This window comes from Heptranchias perlo, chromosome 35, assembly GCF_035084215.1.
Source record: "Heptranchias perlo isolate sHepPer1 chromosome 35, sHepPer1.hap1, whole genome shotgun sequence".
Taxonomy (NCBI): domain Eukaryota; kingdom Metazoa; phylum Chordata; class Chondrichthyes; order Hexanchiformes; family Hexanchidae; genus Heptranchias; species Heptranchias perlo.
In genome coordinates, this window is record NC_090359.1 from 16,962,321 (window position 1) to 16,976,989 (window position 14,669).

The following is a 14,669-nucleotide window of genomic DNA, read 5'->3' on the forward strand; positions in this document are numbered from 1 at the left end:
TATGTGAGATTTTTCATGTCTGCGCCTGTTCCGAGACCTGTCTCTCTCTGTTTCGGGCTGGTGACAGCGCGATTCTGCGTTTTATTTCTTGCCCATCATTGTGGTTCTCACATCGAGCTGAAGCGTGAGGCAGAGAGCAGATATTTAAAATCGCTGTGAAATCAAATTGCAGAAGTGGGAATGGCCGAGTCAGTTTTTCATTGTATTTTCAACATCCAATATTTCAGATAAATGAAAGTGAAGCTTCGAAAGTAGCAATAACCTCCTCGTCGGGGAATTGAACCCCGGTCTCCCGCGTGACAGGCGGGGATACTCACCACTATACTAACGAGGAATTGGTACAGACATTTACCGTATATTCACCAAAGATGCTTCACTTTTCAGTGAATCTGTTTGAACTGTTCATTTGATGACAGTTTGTTTCACTTTCCACGAACCACTGTTGAAAGAAAAATTACCGACCACTTTTGCATCACATGTTGGATCATGATGTGGGTAACGCGGGAGAGAGTGAGACAGAAAGAGACAGATCTTCTCAGGAAAATATAGAAAATATGAGGCACATACACAGACAGACAGAAAGACAGACAGAAACAGACACACATGCACATGGATTGACTCAGAAATACTGAGAGTCAGAATATGGATAATTTGGCTGATTTTTGTTCTATTTCTGTCGTAGATTTCGTGAAATCTTGCAGATCAATTAAAATGAGCATAAAACTCGAGGTACTCAATGCTGTGGAATTTTAATTCACTTAAGAATTATTAATTCTACAAGAAACTTGTTGAATTTTGAAACGCAGAGATGAAACAGGTTGATGAATGACGGGATCTGAAGTCTGTCAGATTTGAACCAATGAATGAATTTCTAATCTGTCACCTTAATCACCAGTGAGTAAAAATCACAATTGCTCTGCATCCAGTCCTCAAATAGTCTCCGTACAATAATATTCTGAAAGTGACAATCACCTGTTTTTTTGCTCTGCAGTTTTTGTTCAGGAAGAAGCTCGGCGAAGACATAAAATTAAAAGTTGGCGTCTGATAAATGCTTCCTCCCCGTCGGGGAATTAAACCCCTGACGAAGGCGGGGCAACTCACCACGATAAGAGAGAAAGAAAGAACGAAAGAAAGACAGAGTCAGTTGTCGTTGTCTAACAAAGAGAAGGAAATGTAAAAGGTTCTTTCAAGAGTGGCCCGTGGAAAATGAAACAAACTATCATCAAATAAATAGTTAAAAGAAATGCACTGATACATGAAGCATGTCTAACGCCATCTGGGATGAGTGCACGGTCAATGTAGCAGCTCCTCGTTAGTATAGTGGTGAGTATCCCCGCCTGTCACGCGAGAGACCGGGGTTCAATTCCCCGACGAGGAGATTAAATTTTCGCCGCCTTCAAAAGCTTTTATCTCCAATATTGGATGCGGAATATACAGTGAAAAACTGACTCGGAGTTTCCCACTTTCCCCAATTTAATTTCACTGATATTCCAGCGGTTTTAAAATCTGCTCTCAGCGTCACTCTTCACCTCGATGTTCGACTGGCTTCTGTGATGGTGGGGATTTCGGGAGGAGGCCGAGATGGATCATCCACTCGGCACTTCTGGCTGAAGACGGTTTCTAAAACTTTGCACTCACGTGCTGGGCTTTACCATCATTGAGGATGGGGATGTTCATAGAGCCTCTTCCCGTTAGTTGTTTAATTATCCACCATCATTCACAAATGGGTGTGGCAGGACTGCAGAGCTTTGATCTGATCCGTTGTTTGTGGGATCGCTAAGCTCTATCAACAGCATGCTGCTTCCACTGTTTGTCAAGTAGTCCTGTGTTACTTTCAGGTTATTGGTGTGTTTATGTAGCTAGGAATGTGTGTGTTTGTGTATGTGTGAATATGACTATGTCTGTCTCACTTGTTATATGCGTTTCTGAGTGTCTCTCTCTTTCTTTCTATCTGTCACTTTTTCCCTGCTCCCCAAATAATTTTTCTCTGGACCTTGACTAATAAAGAGATAGAAAGTAAGTCTTCTTTCAACAGTGGCATGTGGAAAGTTAAACAAATTGTCATCAAAGAAGTCGTTAAAATAGATTCACTGAAACGTGCATCCTTTTCATTGCTGTATGTAAGATCTTTCATGTCTGCGCCTGTTCCGAGACCTGTCTCTCTCTGTTTCGGGCTGGTGACAGCGCGATTCTGCGTTTTATTTCTTGCCCATCATTGTGGTTCTCACATCGAGCTGAAGCGTGAGGCAGAGAGCAGATATTTAAAATCGCTGTGAAATCAAATTGCAGAAGTGGGAAAGGCCGAGTCAGTTTTTCATTGTATTTTCAACATCCAATATTTCAGATAAATGAAAGTGAAGCTTCGAAAGCAGCAATAACCTCCTCGTCGGGGAATTGAACCCCGGTCTCCCGCGTGACAGGCGGGGATACTCACCACTATACTAACGAGGAATTGGTACAGACATTTACCGTATATTCACCAAAGATGCTTCACTTTTCAGTGAATCTGTTTGAACTGTTCATTTGATGACAGTTTGTTTGACTTTCCACGAACCACTGTTGAAAGAAAAATTACCGACCACTTTTGCATCACATGTTGGATCATGATGTGGGTAACGCGGGAGAGAGTGAGACAGAAAGAGACAGATCTTCTCAGGAAAATATAGAAAATATGAGGCACATACACAGACAGACAGACAGACACACAGAAACAGACACACATGCACATGGATTGACTCAGAAATACTGAGAGTCAGAATATGGATAATTTGGCTGATTTTTGTTCTATTTCTGTCGTAGATTTCGTGAAATCTTGCAGATCAATTAAAATGAGCATAAAACTCGAGGTACTCAATGCTGTGGAATTTTAATTCACTTAAGAATTATTAATTCTACAAGAAACTTGTTGAATTTTGAAACGCAGATATGAAACAGGTTGATGAATGACGGGATCTGAAGTCTGTCAGATTTGAACCAATGAATGAATTTCTAATCTGTCACCTTAATCACCAGTTAGTAAAAATCACAATTGCTCTGCATCCAGTCCTCAAATAGTCTCCGTACAATAATATTCTGAAAGTGACAATCACCTGTTTTGTTGCTCTGCAGTTTTTGTTCAGGAAGAAGCTCGGCGAAGACATAAAATTAAAAGTTGGCGTCTGATAAATGCTTCCTCCCCGTCGGGGAATTAAACCCCTGACGAAGGCGGGGCAACTCACCAGGATAAGAGAGAAAGAAAGAACGAAAGAAAGACAGAGTCAGTTGTCGTTGTCTAACAAAGAGAAGGAAATGTAAAAGGTTCTTTCAAGAGTGGCCCGTGGAAAATGAAACAAACTATCATCAAATAAATAGTTAAAAGAAATGCACTGATACATGAAGCATGTCTAACGCCATCTGGGATGAGTGCACGGTCAATGTAGCAGCTCCTCGTTAGTATAGTGGTGAGTATCCCCGCCTGTCACGCGGGAGACCGGGGTTCAATTCCCCGACGAGGAGATTAAATTTTCGCCGCCTTCAAAAGCTTTTATTTCCAATATTGGATGCGGAATATACAGTGAAAAACTGACTCGGAGTTTCCCACTTTCCCCAATTTAATTTCACTGATATTCCAGCGGTTTTAAAATCTGCTCTCAGCGTCACTCTTCACCTCGATGTTCGACTGGCTTCTGTGATGGTGGGGATTTCGGGAGGAGGCCGAGATGGATCATCCACTTGGCACTTCTGGCTGAAGACGGTTTCTAAAACTTTGCACTCACGTGCTGGGCTTTACCATCATTGAGGATGGGGATGTTCATAGAGCCTCTTCCCGTTAGTTGTTTAATTATCCACCATCATTCACAAATGGGTGTGGCAGGACTGCAGAGCTTTGATCTGATCCGTTGTTTGTGGGATCGCTAAGCTCTATCAACAGCATGCTGCTTCCACTGTTTGTCAAGTAGTCCTGTGTTACTTTCAGGTTATTGGTGTGTTTATGTAGCTAGGAATGTGTATGTGTGAATATGACTATGTCTGTCTCACTTGTTATATGCGTTTCTGAGTGTCTCTCTCTTTCTTTCTATCTGTCACTTTTTCCCTGCTCCCCAAATAATTTTTCTCTGGACCTTGACTAATAAAGAGATAGAAAGTAAGTCTTCTTTCAACAGTGGCATGTGGAAAGTTAAACAAATTGTCATCAAAGAAGTCGTTAAAATAGATTCACTGAAACGTGCATCCTTTTCATTGCTGTATGTAAGATCTTTCATGTCTGCGCCTGTTCCGAGACCTGTCTCTCTCTGTTTCGGGCTGGTGACAGCGCGATTCTGCGTTTTATTTCTTGCCCATCATTGTGGTTCTCACATCGAGCTGAAGCGTGAGGCAGAGAGCAGATATTTAAAATCGCTGTGAAATCAAATTGCAGAAGTGGGAAAGGCCGAGTCAGTTTTTCATTGTATTTTCAACATCCAATATTTCAGATAAATGAAAGTGAAGCTTCGAAAGCAGCAATAACCTCCTCGTCGGGGAATTGAACCCCGGTCTCCCGCGTGACAGGCGGGGATACTCACCACTATACTAACGAGGAATTGGTACAGACATTTACCGTATATTCACCAAAGATGCTTCACTTTTCAGTGAATCTGTTTGAACTGTTCATTTGATGACAGTTTGTTTCACTTTCCACGAACCATTGTTGAAAGAAAAATTACCGACCACTTTTGCATCACATGTTGGATCATGATGTGGGTAACGCGGGAGAGAGTGAGACAGAAAGAGACAGATCTTCTCAGGAAAATATAGAAAATATGAGGCACATACACAGACAGACAGACAGACACACAGAAACAGACACACATGCACATGGATTGACTCAGAAATACTGAGAGTCAGAATATGGATAATTTGGCTGATTTTTGTTCTATTTCTGTCGTAGATTTCGTGAAATCTTGCAGATCAATTAAAATGAGCATAAAACTCGAGGTACTCAATGCTGTGGAATTTTAATTCACTTAAGAATTATTAATTCTACAAGAAACTTGTTGAATTTTGAAACGCAGAGATGAAACAGGTTGATGAATGACGGGATCTGAAGTCTGTCAGATTTGAACCAATGAATGAATTTCTAATCTGTCACCTTAATCACCAGTGAGTAAAAATCACAATTGCTCTGCATCCAGTCCTCAAATAGTCTCCGTACAATAATATTCTGAAAGTGACAATCACCTGTTTTTTTGCTCTGCAGTTTTTGTTCAGGAAGAAGCTCGGCGAAGACATAAAATTAAAAGTTGGCGTCTGATAAATGCTTCCTCCCCGTCGGGGAATTAAACCCCTGACGAAGGCGGGGCAACTCACCACGATAAGAGAGAAAGAAAGAACGAAAGAAAGACAGAGTCAGTTGTCGTTGTCTAACAAAGAGAATGAAATGTAAAAGGTTCTTTCAAGAGTGGCCCGTGGAAAATGAAACAAACTATCATCAAATAAATAGTTAAAAGAAATGCACTGATACATGAAGCATGTCTAACGCCATCTGGGATGAGTGCACGGTCAATGTAGCAGCTCCTCGTTAGTATAGTGGTGAGTATCCCCGCCTGTCACGCGGGAGACCGGGGTTCAATTCCCCGACGAGGAGATTAAATTTTCGCCGCCTTCAAAAGCTTTTATTTCCAATATTGGATGCGGAATATACAGTGAAAAACTGACTCGGAGTTTCCCACTTTCCCCAATTTAATTTCACTGATATTCCAGCGGTTTTAAAATCTGCTCTCAGCGTCACTCTTCACCTCGATGTTCGACTGGCTTCTGTGATGGTGGGGATTTCGGGAGGAGGCCGAGATGGATCATCCACTTGGCACTTCTGGCTGAAGACGGTTTCTAAAACTTTGCACTCACGTGCTGGGCTTTACCATCATTGAGGATGGGGATGTTCATAGAGCCTCTTCCCGTTAGTTGTTTAATTATCCACCATCATTCACAAATGGGTGTGGCAGGACTGCAGAGCTTTGATCTGATCCGTTGTTTGTGGGATCGCTAAGCTCTATCAACAGCATGCTGCTTCCACTGTTTGTCAAGTAGTCCTGTGTTACTTTCAGGTTATTGGTGTGTTTATGTAGCTAGGAATGTGTATGTGTGAATATGACTATGTCTGTCTCACTTGTTATATGCGTTTCTGAGTGTCTCTCTCTTTCTTTCTATCTGTCACTTTTTCCCTGCTCCCCAAATAATTTTTCTCTGGACCTTGACTAATAAAGAGATAGAAAGTAAGTCTTCTTTCAACAGTGGCATGTGGAAAGTTAAACAAATTGTCATCAAAGAAGTCGTTAAAATAGATTCACTGAAACGTGCATCCTTTTCATTGCTGTATGTAAGATCTTTCATGTCTGCGCCTGTTCCGAGACCTGTCTCTCTCTGTTTCGGGCTGGTGACAGCGCGATTCTGCGTTTTATTTCTTGCCCATCATTGTGGTTCTCACATCGAGCTGAAGCGTGAGGCAGAGAGCAGATATTTAAAATCGCTGTGAAATCAAATTGCAGAAGTGGGAAAGGCCGAGTCAGTTTTTCATTGTATTTTCAACATCCAATATTTCAGATAAATGAAAGTGAAGCTTCGAAAGCAGCAATAACCTCCTCGTCGGGGAATTGAACCCCGGTCTCCCGCGTGACAGGCGGGGATACTCACCACTATACTAACGAGGAATTGGTACAGACATTTACCGTATATTCACCAAAGATGCTTCACTTTTCAGTGAATCTGTTTGAACTGTTCATTTGATGACAGTTTGTTTCACTTTCCACGAACCATTGTTGAAAGAAAAATTACCGACCACTTTTGCATCACATGTTGGATCATGATGTGGGTAACGCGGGAGAGAGTGAGACAGAAAGAGACAGATCTTCTCAGGAAAATATAGAAAATATGAGGCACATACACAGACAGACAGACAGACACACAGAAACAGACACACATGCACATGGATTGACTCAGAAATACTGAGAGTCAGAATATGGATAATTTGGCTGATTTTTGTTCTATTTCTGTCGTAGATTTCGTGAAATCTTGCAGATCAATTAAAATGAGCATAAAACTCGAGGTACTCAATGCTGTGGAATTTTAATTCACTTAAGAATTATTAATTCTACAAGAAACTTGTTGAATTTTGAAACGCAGAGATGAAACAGGTTGATGAATGACGGGATCTGAAGTCTGTCAGATTTGAACCAATGAATGAATTTCTAATCTGTCACCTTAATCACCAGTGAGTAAAAATCACAATTGCTCTGCATCCAGTCCTCAAATAGTCTCCGTACAATAATATTCTGAAAGTGACAATCACCTGTTTTTTTGCTCTGCAGTTTTTGTTCAGGAAGAAGCTCGGCGAAGACATAAAATTAAAAGTTGGCGTCTGATAAATGCTTCCTCCCCGTCGGGGAATTAAACCCCTGACGAAGGCGGGGCAACTCACCACGATAAGAGAGAAAGAAAGAACGAAAGAAAGACAGAGTCAGTTGTCGTTGTCTAACAAAGAGAATGAAATGTAAAAGGTTCTTTCAAGAGTGGCCCGTGGAAAATGAAACAAACTATCATCAAATAAATAGTTAAAAGAAATGCACTGATACATGAAGCATGTCTAACGCCATCTGGGATGAGTGCACGGTCAATGTAGCAGCTCCTCGTTAGTATAGTGGTGAGTATCCCCGCCTGTCACGCGGGGGACCGGGGTTCAATTCCCCGACGAGGAGATTAAATTTTCGCCGCCTTCAAAAGCTTTTATTTCCAATATTGGATGCGGAATATACAGTGAAAAACTGACTCGGAGTTTCCCACTTTCCCCAATTTAATTTCACTGATATTCCAGCGGTTTTAAAATCTGCTCTCAGCGTCACTCTTCACCTCGATGTTCGACTGGCTTCTGTGATGGTGGGGATTTCGGGAGGAGGCCGAGATGGATCATCCACTCGGCACTTCTGGCTGAAGACGGTTTCTAAAACTTTGCACTCACGTGCTGGGCTTTACCATCATTGAGGATGGGGATGTTCATAGAGCCTCTTCCCGTTAGTTGTTTAATTATCCACCATCATTCACAAATGGGTGTGGCAGGACTGCAGAGCTTTGATCTGATCCGTTGTTTGTGGGATCGCTAAGCTCTATCAACAGCATGCTGCTTCCACTGTTTGTCAAGTAGTCCTGTGTTACTTTCAGGTTATTGGTGTGTTTATGTAGCTAGGAATGTGTATGTGTGAATATGACTATGTCTGTCTCACTTGTTATATGCGTTTCTGAGTGTCTCTCTCTTTCTTTCTATCTGTCACTTTTTCCCTGCTCCCCAAATAATTTTTCTCTGGACCTTGACTAATAAAGAGATAGAAGGTAAGTCTTCTTTCAACAGTGGCATGTGGAAAGTTAAACAAATTGTCATCAAAGAAGTCGTTAAAATAGATTCACTGAAACGTGCATCCTTTTCATTGCTGTATGTAAGAACTTTCATGTCTGCGCCTGTTCCGAGACCTGTCTCTCTCTGTTTCGGGCTGGTGACAGCGCGATTCTGCGTTTTATTTCTTGCCCATCATTGTGGTTCTCACATCGAGCTGAAGCGTGAGGCAGAGAGCAGATATTTAAAATCGCTGTGAAATCAAATTGCAGAAGTGGGAAAGGCCGAGTCAGTTTTTCATTGTATTTTCAACATCCAATATTTCAGATAAATGAAAGTGAAGCTTCGAAAGCAGCAATAACCTCCTCGTCGGGGAATTGAACCCCGGTCTCCCGCGTGACAGGCGGGGATACTCACCACTATACTAACGAGGAATTGGTACAGACATTTACCGTATATTCACCAAAGATGCTTCACTTTTCAGTGAATCTGTTTGAACTGTTCATTTGATGACAGTTTGTTTCACTTTCCACGAACCACTGTTGAAAGAAAAATTACCGACCACTTTTGCATCACATGTTGGATCATGATGTGGGTAACGCGGGAGAGAGTGAGACAGAAAGAGACAGATCTTCTCAGGAAAATATAGAAAATATGAGGCACATACACAGACAGACAGAAAGACAGACAGAAACAGACACACATGCACATGGATTGACTCAGAAATACTGAGAGTCAGAATATGGATAATTTGGCTGATTTTTGTTCTATTTCTGTCGTAGATTTCGTGAAATCTTGCAGATCAATTAAAATGAGCATAAAACTCGAGGTACTCAATGCTGTGGAATTTTAATTCACTTAAGAATTATTAATTCTACAAGAAACTTGTTGAATTTTGAAACGCAGAGATGAAACAGGTTGATGAATGACGGGATCTGAAGTCTGTCAGATTTGAACCAATGAATGAATTTCTAATCTGTCACCTTAATCACCAGTGAGTAAAAATCACAATTGCTCTGCATCCAGTCCTCAAATAGTCTCCGTACAATAATATTCTGAAAGTGACAATCACCTGTTTTTTTGCTCTGCAGTTTTTGTTCAGGAAGAAGCTCGGCGAAGACATAAAATTAAAAGTTGGCGTCTGATAAATGCTTCCTCCCCGTCGGGGAATTAAACCCCTGACGAAGGCGGGGCAACTCACCACGATAAGAGAGAAAGAAAGAACGAAAGAAAGACAGAGTCAGTTGTCGTTGTCTAACAAAGAGAAGGAAATGTAAAAGGTTCTTTCAAGAGTGGCCCGTGGAAAATGAAACAAACTATCATCAAATAAATAGTTAAAAGAAATGCACTGATACATGAAGCATGTCTAACGCCATCTGGGATGAGTGCACGGTCAATGTAGCAGCTCCTCGTTAGTATAGTGGTGAGTATCCCCGCCTGTCACGCGGGAGACCGGGGTTCAATTCCCCGACGAGGAGATTAAATTTTCGCCGCCTTCAAAAGCTTTTATCTCCAATATTGGATGCGTAATATACAGTGAAAAACTGACTCGGAGTTTCCCACTTTCCCCAATTTAATTTCACTGATATTCCAGCGGTTTTAAAATCTGCTCTCAGCGTCACTCTTCACCTCGATGTTCGACTGGCTTCTGTGATGGTGGGGATTTCGGGAGGAGGCCGAGATGGATCATCCACTCGGCACTTCTGGCTGAAGACGGTTTCTAAAACTTTGCACTCACGTGCTGGGCTTTACCATCATTGAGGATGGGGATGTTCATAGAGCCTCTTCCCGTTAGTTGTTTAATTATCCACCATCATTCACAAATGGGTGTGGCAGGACTGCAGAGCTTTGATCTGATCCGTTGTTTGTGGGATCGCTAAGCTCTATCAACAGCATGCTGCTTCCACTGTTTGTCAAGTAGTCCTGTGTTACTTTCAGGTTATTGGTGTGTTTATGTAGCTAGGAATGTGTATGTGTGAATATGACTATGTCTGTCTCACTTGTTATATGCGTTTCTGAGTGTCTCTCTCTTTCTTTCTATCTGTCACTTTTTCCCTGCTCCCCAAATAATTTTTCTCTGGACCTTGACTAATAAAGAGATAGAAGGTAAGTCTTCTTTCAACAGTGGCATGTGGAAAGTTAAACAAATTGTCATCAAAGAAGTCGTTAAAATAGATTCACTGAAACGTGCATCCTTTTCATTGCTGTATGTAAGAACTTTCATGTCTGCGCCTGTTCCGAGACCTGTCTCTCTCTGTTTCGGGCTGGTGACAGCGCGATTCTGCGTTTTATTTCTTGCCCATCATTGTGGTTCTCACATCGAGCTGAAGCGTGAGGCAGAGAGCAGATATTTAAAATCGCTGTGAAATCAAATTGCAGAAGTGGGAAAGGCCGAGTCAGTTTTTCATTGTATTTTCAACATCCAATATTTCAGATAAATGAAAGTGAAGCTTCGAAAGCAGCAATAACCTCCTCGTCGGGGAATTGAACCCCGGTCTCCCGCGTGACAGGCGGGGATACTCACCACGAAACTAACGAGGAATTGGTACAAACATTTACCGTATATTCACCAAAGATGCTTCACTTTTCAGTGAATCTGTTTGAACTGTTCATTTGATGACAGTTTGTTTCACTTTCCACGAACCACTGTTGAAAGAAAAATTACCGACCACTTTTGCATCACATGTTGGATCATGATGTGGGTAACGCGGGAGAGAGTGAGACAGAAAGAGACAGATCTTCTCAGGAAAATATAGAAAATATGAGGCACATACACAGACAGACAGACAGACACGCAGAAACAGACACACATGCACATGGATTGACTCAGAAATACTGAGAGTCAGAATATGGATAATTTGGCTGATTTTTGTTCTATTTCTGTCGTAGATTTCGTGAAATCTTGCAGATCAATTAAAATGAGCATAAAACTCGAGGTACTCAATGCTGTGGAATTTTAATTCACTTAAGAATTATTAATTCTACAAGAAACTTGTTGAATTTTGAAACGCAGAGATGAAACAGGTTGATGAATGACGGGATCTGAAGTCTGTCAGATTTGAACCAATGAATGAATTTCTAATCTGTCACCTGAATCACCAGTGAGTAAAAATCACAATTGCTCTGCATCCAGTCCTCAAATAGTCTCCGTACAATAATATTCTGAAAGTGACAATCACCTGTTTTGTTGCTCTGCAGTTTTTGTTCAGGAAGAAGCTCGGCGAAGACATAAAATTAAAAGTTGGCGTCTGATAAATGCTTCCTCCCCGTCGGGGAATGAAACCCCGGACTAAGGCGGGGCAACTCACCACGATAAGAGAGAAAGAAAGAACGAAAGAAAGACAGAGTCAGTTGTCGTTGTCCAACAAAGAGAAGGAAATGTAAAAGGTTCTTTCAAGAGTGGCCCGTGGAAAATGAAACAAACTATCATCAAATAAATAGTTAAAAGAAATGCACTGATACATGAAGCATGTCTAACGCCATCTGGGATGAGTGCACGGTCAATGTAGCAGCTCCTCGTTACTGTAGTGGTGAGTATCCCCGCCTGTCACGCGGGAGACCGGGGTTCAATTCCCCGACGAGGAGATTAAATTTTCGCCGCCTTCAAAAGCTTTTATCTCCAATATTGGATGCGGAATATACAGTGAAAAACTGACTCGGAGTTTCCCACTTTCCCCAATTTAATTTCACTGATTTTCCAGCGGTTTTAAAATCTGCTCTCAGCGTCACTCTTCACCTCGATGTTCGACTGGCTTCTGTGATGGTGGGGATTTCGGGAGGAGGCCGAGATGGATCATCCACTCGGCACTTCTGGCTGAAGACGGTTTCTAAAACTTTGCACTCACGTGCTGGGCTTTACCATCATTGAGGATGGGGATGTTCATAGAGCCTCTTCCCGTTAGTTGTTTAATTATCCACCATCATTCACAAATGGGTGTGGCAGGACTGCAGAGCTTTGATCTGATCCGTTGTTTGTGGGATCGCTAAGCTCTCTCAACAGCATGCTGCTTCCACTGTTTGTCAAGTAGTCCTGTGTTACTTTCAGGTTATTGGTGTGTTTATGTAGCTAGGAATGTGTGTGTTTGTGTATGTGTGAATATGACTATGTCTGTCTCACTTGTTATATGCGTTTCTGAGTGTCTCTCTCTTTCTTTCTATCTGTCACTTTTTCCCTGCTCCCCAAATAATTTTTCTCTGGACCTTGACTAATAAAGAGATAGAAAGTAAGTCTTCTTTCAACAGTGGCATGTGGAAAGTTAAACAAATTGTCATCAAAGAAGTCGTTAAAATAGATTCACTGAAACGTGCATCCTTTTCATTGCTGTATGTAAGATCTTTCATGTCTGCGCCTGTTCCGAGACCTGTCTCTCTCTGTTTCGGGCTGGTGACAGCGCGATTCTGCGTTTTATTTCTTGCCCATCATTGTGGTTCTCACATCGAGCTGAAGCGTGAGGCAGAGAGCAGATATTTAAAATCGCTGTGAAATCAAATTGCAGAAGTGGGAAAGGCCGAGTCAGTTTTTCATTGTATTTTCAACATCCAATATTTCAGATAAATGAAAGTGAAGCTTCGAAAGCAGCAATAACCTCCTCGTCGGGGAATTGAACCCCGGTCTCCAGCGTGACAGGCGGGGATACTCACCACTATACTAACGAGGAATTGGTACAGACATTTACCGTATATTCACCAAAGATGCTTCACTTTTCAGTGAATCTGTTTGAACTGTTCATTTGATGACAGTTTGTTTCACTTTCCACGAACCACTGTTGAAAGAAAAATTACCGACCACTTTTGCATCACATGTTGGATCATGATGTGGGTAACGCGGGAGAGAGTGAGACAGAAAGAGACAGATCTTCTCAGGAAAATATAGAAAATATGAGGCACATACACAGACAGACAGACAGACACACAGAAACAGACACACATGCACATGGATTGACTCAGAAATACTGAGAGTCAGAATATGGATAATTTGGCTGATTTTTGTTCTATTTCTGTCGTAGATTTCGTGAAATCTTGCAGATCAATTAAAATGAGCATAAAACTCGAGGTATTCAATGCTGTGGAATTTTAATTCACTTAAGAATTATTAATTCTACAAGAAACTTGTTGAATTTTGAAACGCAGATATGAAACAGGTTGATGAATGACGGGATCTGAAGTCTGTCAGATTTGAACCAATGAATGAATTTCTAATCTGTCACCTTAATCACCAGTGAGTAAAAATCACAATTGCTCTGCATCCAGTCCTCAAATAGTCTCCGTACAATAATATTCTGAAAGTGACAATCACCTGTTTTGTTGCTCTGCAGTTTTTGTTCAGGAAGAAGCTCGGCGAAGACATAAAATTAAAAGTTGGCGTCTGATAAATGCTTCCTCCCCGTCGGGGAATGAAACCCCGGACTAAGGCGGGGCAACTCACCACGATAAGAGAGAAAGAAAGAACGAAAGAAAGACAGAGTCAGTTGTCGTTGTCTAACAAAGAGAAGGAAATGTAAAAGGTTCTTTCAAGAGTGGCCCGTGGAAAATGAAACAAACTATCATCAAATAAATAGTTGAAACAAATGCACTGATACATGAAGCATGTCTAACGCCATCTGGGATGAGTGCACGGTCAATGTAGCAGCTCCTCGTTAGTATAGTGGTGAGTATCCCCGCCTGTCACGCGGGAGACCGGGGTTCAATTCCCCGACGAGGAGATTAAATTTTCGCCGCCTTCAAAAGCTTTTATCTCCAATATTGGATGCGGAATATACAGTGAAAAACTGACTCGGAGTTTCCCACTTTCCCCAATTTAATTTCACTGATTTTCCAGCGGTTTTAAAATCTGCTCTCAGCGTCACTCTTCACCTCGATGTTCGACTGGCTTCTGTGATGGTGGGGATTTCGGGAGGAGGCCGAGATGGATCATCCACTCGGCACTTCTGGCTGAAGACGGTTTCTAAAACTTTGCACTCACGTGCTGGGCTTTACCATCATTGAGGATGGGGATGTTCATAGAGCCTCTTCCCGTTAGTTGTTTAATTATCCACCATCATTCACAAATGGGTGTGGCAGGACTGCAGAGCTTTGATCTGATCCGTTGTTTGTGGGATCGCTAAGCTCTCTCAACAGCATGCTGCTTCCACTGTTTGTCAAGTAGTCCTGTGTTACTTTCAGGTTATTGGTGTGTTTATGTAGCTAGGAATGTGTGTGTTTGTGTATGTGTGAATATGACTATGTCTGTCTCACTTGTTATATGCGTTTCTGAGTGTCTCTCTCTTTCTTTCTATCTGTCACTTTTTCCCTGCTCCCCAAATAATTTTTCTCTGGACCTTGACTAATAAAG

General features: G+C 41.7%; 10 non-coding genes across 10 annotated transcripts; 5 read left to right on the forward strand and 5 right to left on the reverse strand.

Annotated features, from left to right (window-relative positions):
• Window positions 1-262: 262 nt before the first annotated feature.
• Window positions 263-334, reverse strand: trnad-guc (transfer RNA aspartic acid (anticodon GUC)). Its single transcript has one exon. It is a non-coding gene; the product is annotated as a tRNA-Asp (tRNA).
• Window positions 335-2,379: 2,045 nt separating this feature from the next.
• On the reverse strand, window positions 2,380-2,451 carry trnad-guc (transfer RNA aspartic acid (anticodon GUC)). Its single transcript has one exon. It is a non-coding gene; the product is annotated as a tRNA-Asp (tRNA).
• Window positions 2,452-3,423: 972 nt separating this feature from the next.
• On the forward strand, window positions 3,424-3,495 carry trnad-guc (transfer RNA aspartic acid (anticodon GUC)). The gene has a single exon. It is a non-coding gene; the product is annotated as a tRNA-Asp (tRNA).
• Window positions 3,496-4,486: 991 nt separating this feature from the next.
• On the reverse strand, window positions 4,487-4,558 carry trnad-guc (transfer RNA aspartic acid (anticodon GUC)). Its single transcript has one exon. It is a non-coding gene; the product is annotated as a tRNA-Asp (tRNA).
• Window positions 4,559-5,530: 972 nt separating this feature from the next.
• trnad-guc (transfer RNA aspartic acid (anticodon GUC)) lies at window positions 5,531-5,602 on the forward strand. Its single transcript has one exon. It is a non-coding gene; the product is annotated as a tRNA-Asp (tRNA).
• A 991-nt stretch (window positions 5,603-6,593) lies between these two features.
• On the reverse strand, window positions 6,594-6,665 carry trnad-guc (transfer RNA aspartic acid (anticodon GUC)). Its single transcript has one exon. It is a non-coding gene; the product is annotated as a tRNA-Asp (tRNA).
• Window positions 6,666-7,637: 972 nt separating this feature from the next.
• Window positions 7,638-7,709, forward strand: trnad-guc (transfer RNA aspartic acid (anticodon GUC)). The gene has a single exon. It is a non-coding gene; the product is annotated as a tRNA-Asp (tRNA).
• A 991-nt stretch (window positions 7,710-8,700) lies between these two features.
• trnad-guc (transfer RNA aspartic acid (anticodon GUC)) lies at window positions 8,701-8,772 on the reverse strand. Its single transcript has one exon. It is a non-coding gene; the product is annotated as a tRNA-Asp (tRNA).
• Window positions 8,773-9,744: 972 nt separating this feature from the next.
• Window positions 9,745-9,816, forward strand: trnad-guc (transfer RNA aspartic acid (anticodon GUC)). The gene has a single exon. It is a non-coding gene; the product is annotated as a tRNA-Asp (tRNA).
• Window positions 9,817-13,968: 4,152 nt separating this feature from the next.
• On the forward strand, window positions 13,969-14,040 carry trnad-guc (transfer RNA aspartic acid (anticodon GUC)). The gene has a single exon. It is a non-coding gene; the product is annotated as a tRNA-Asp (tRNA).
• The last annotated feature ends 629 nt before the right edge of the window (window positions 14,041-14,669 follow it).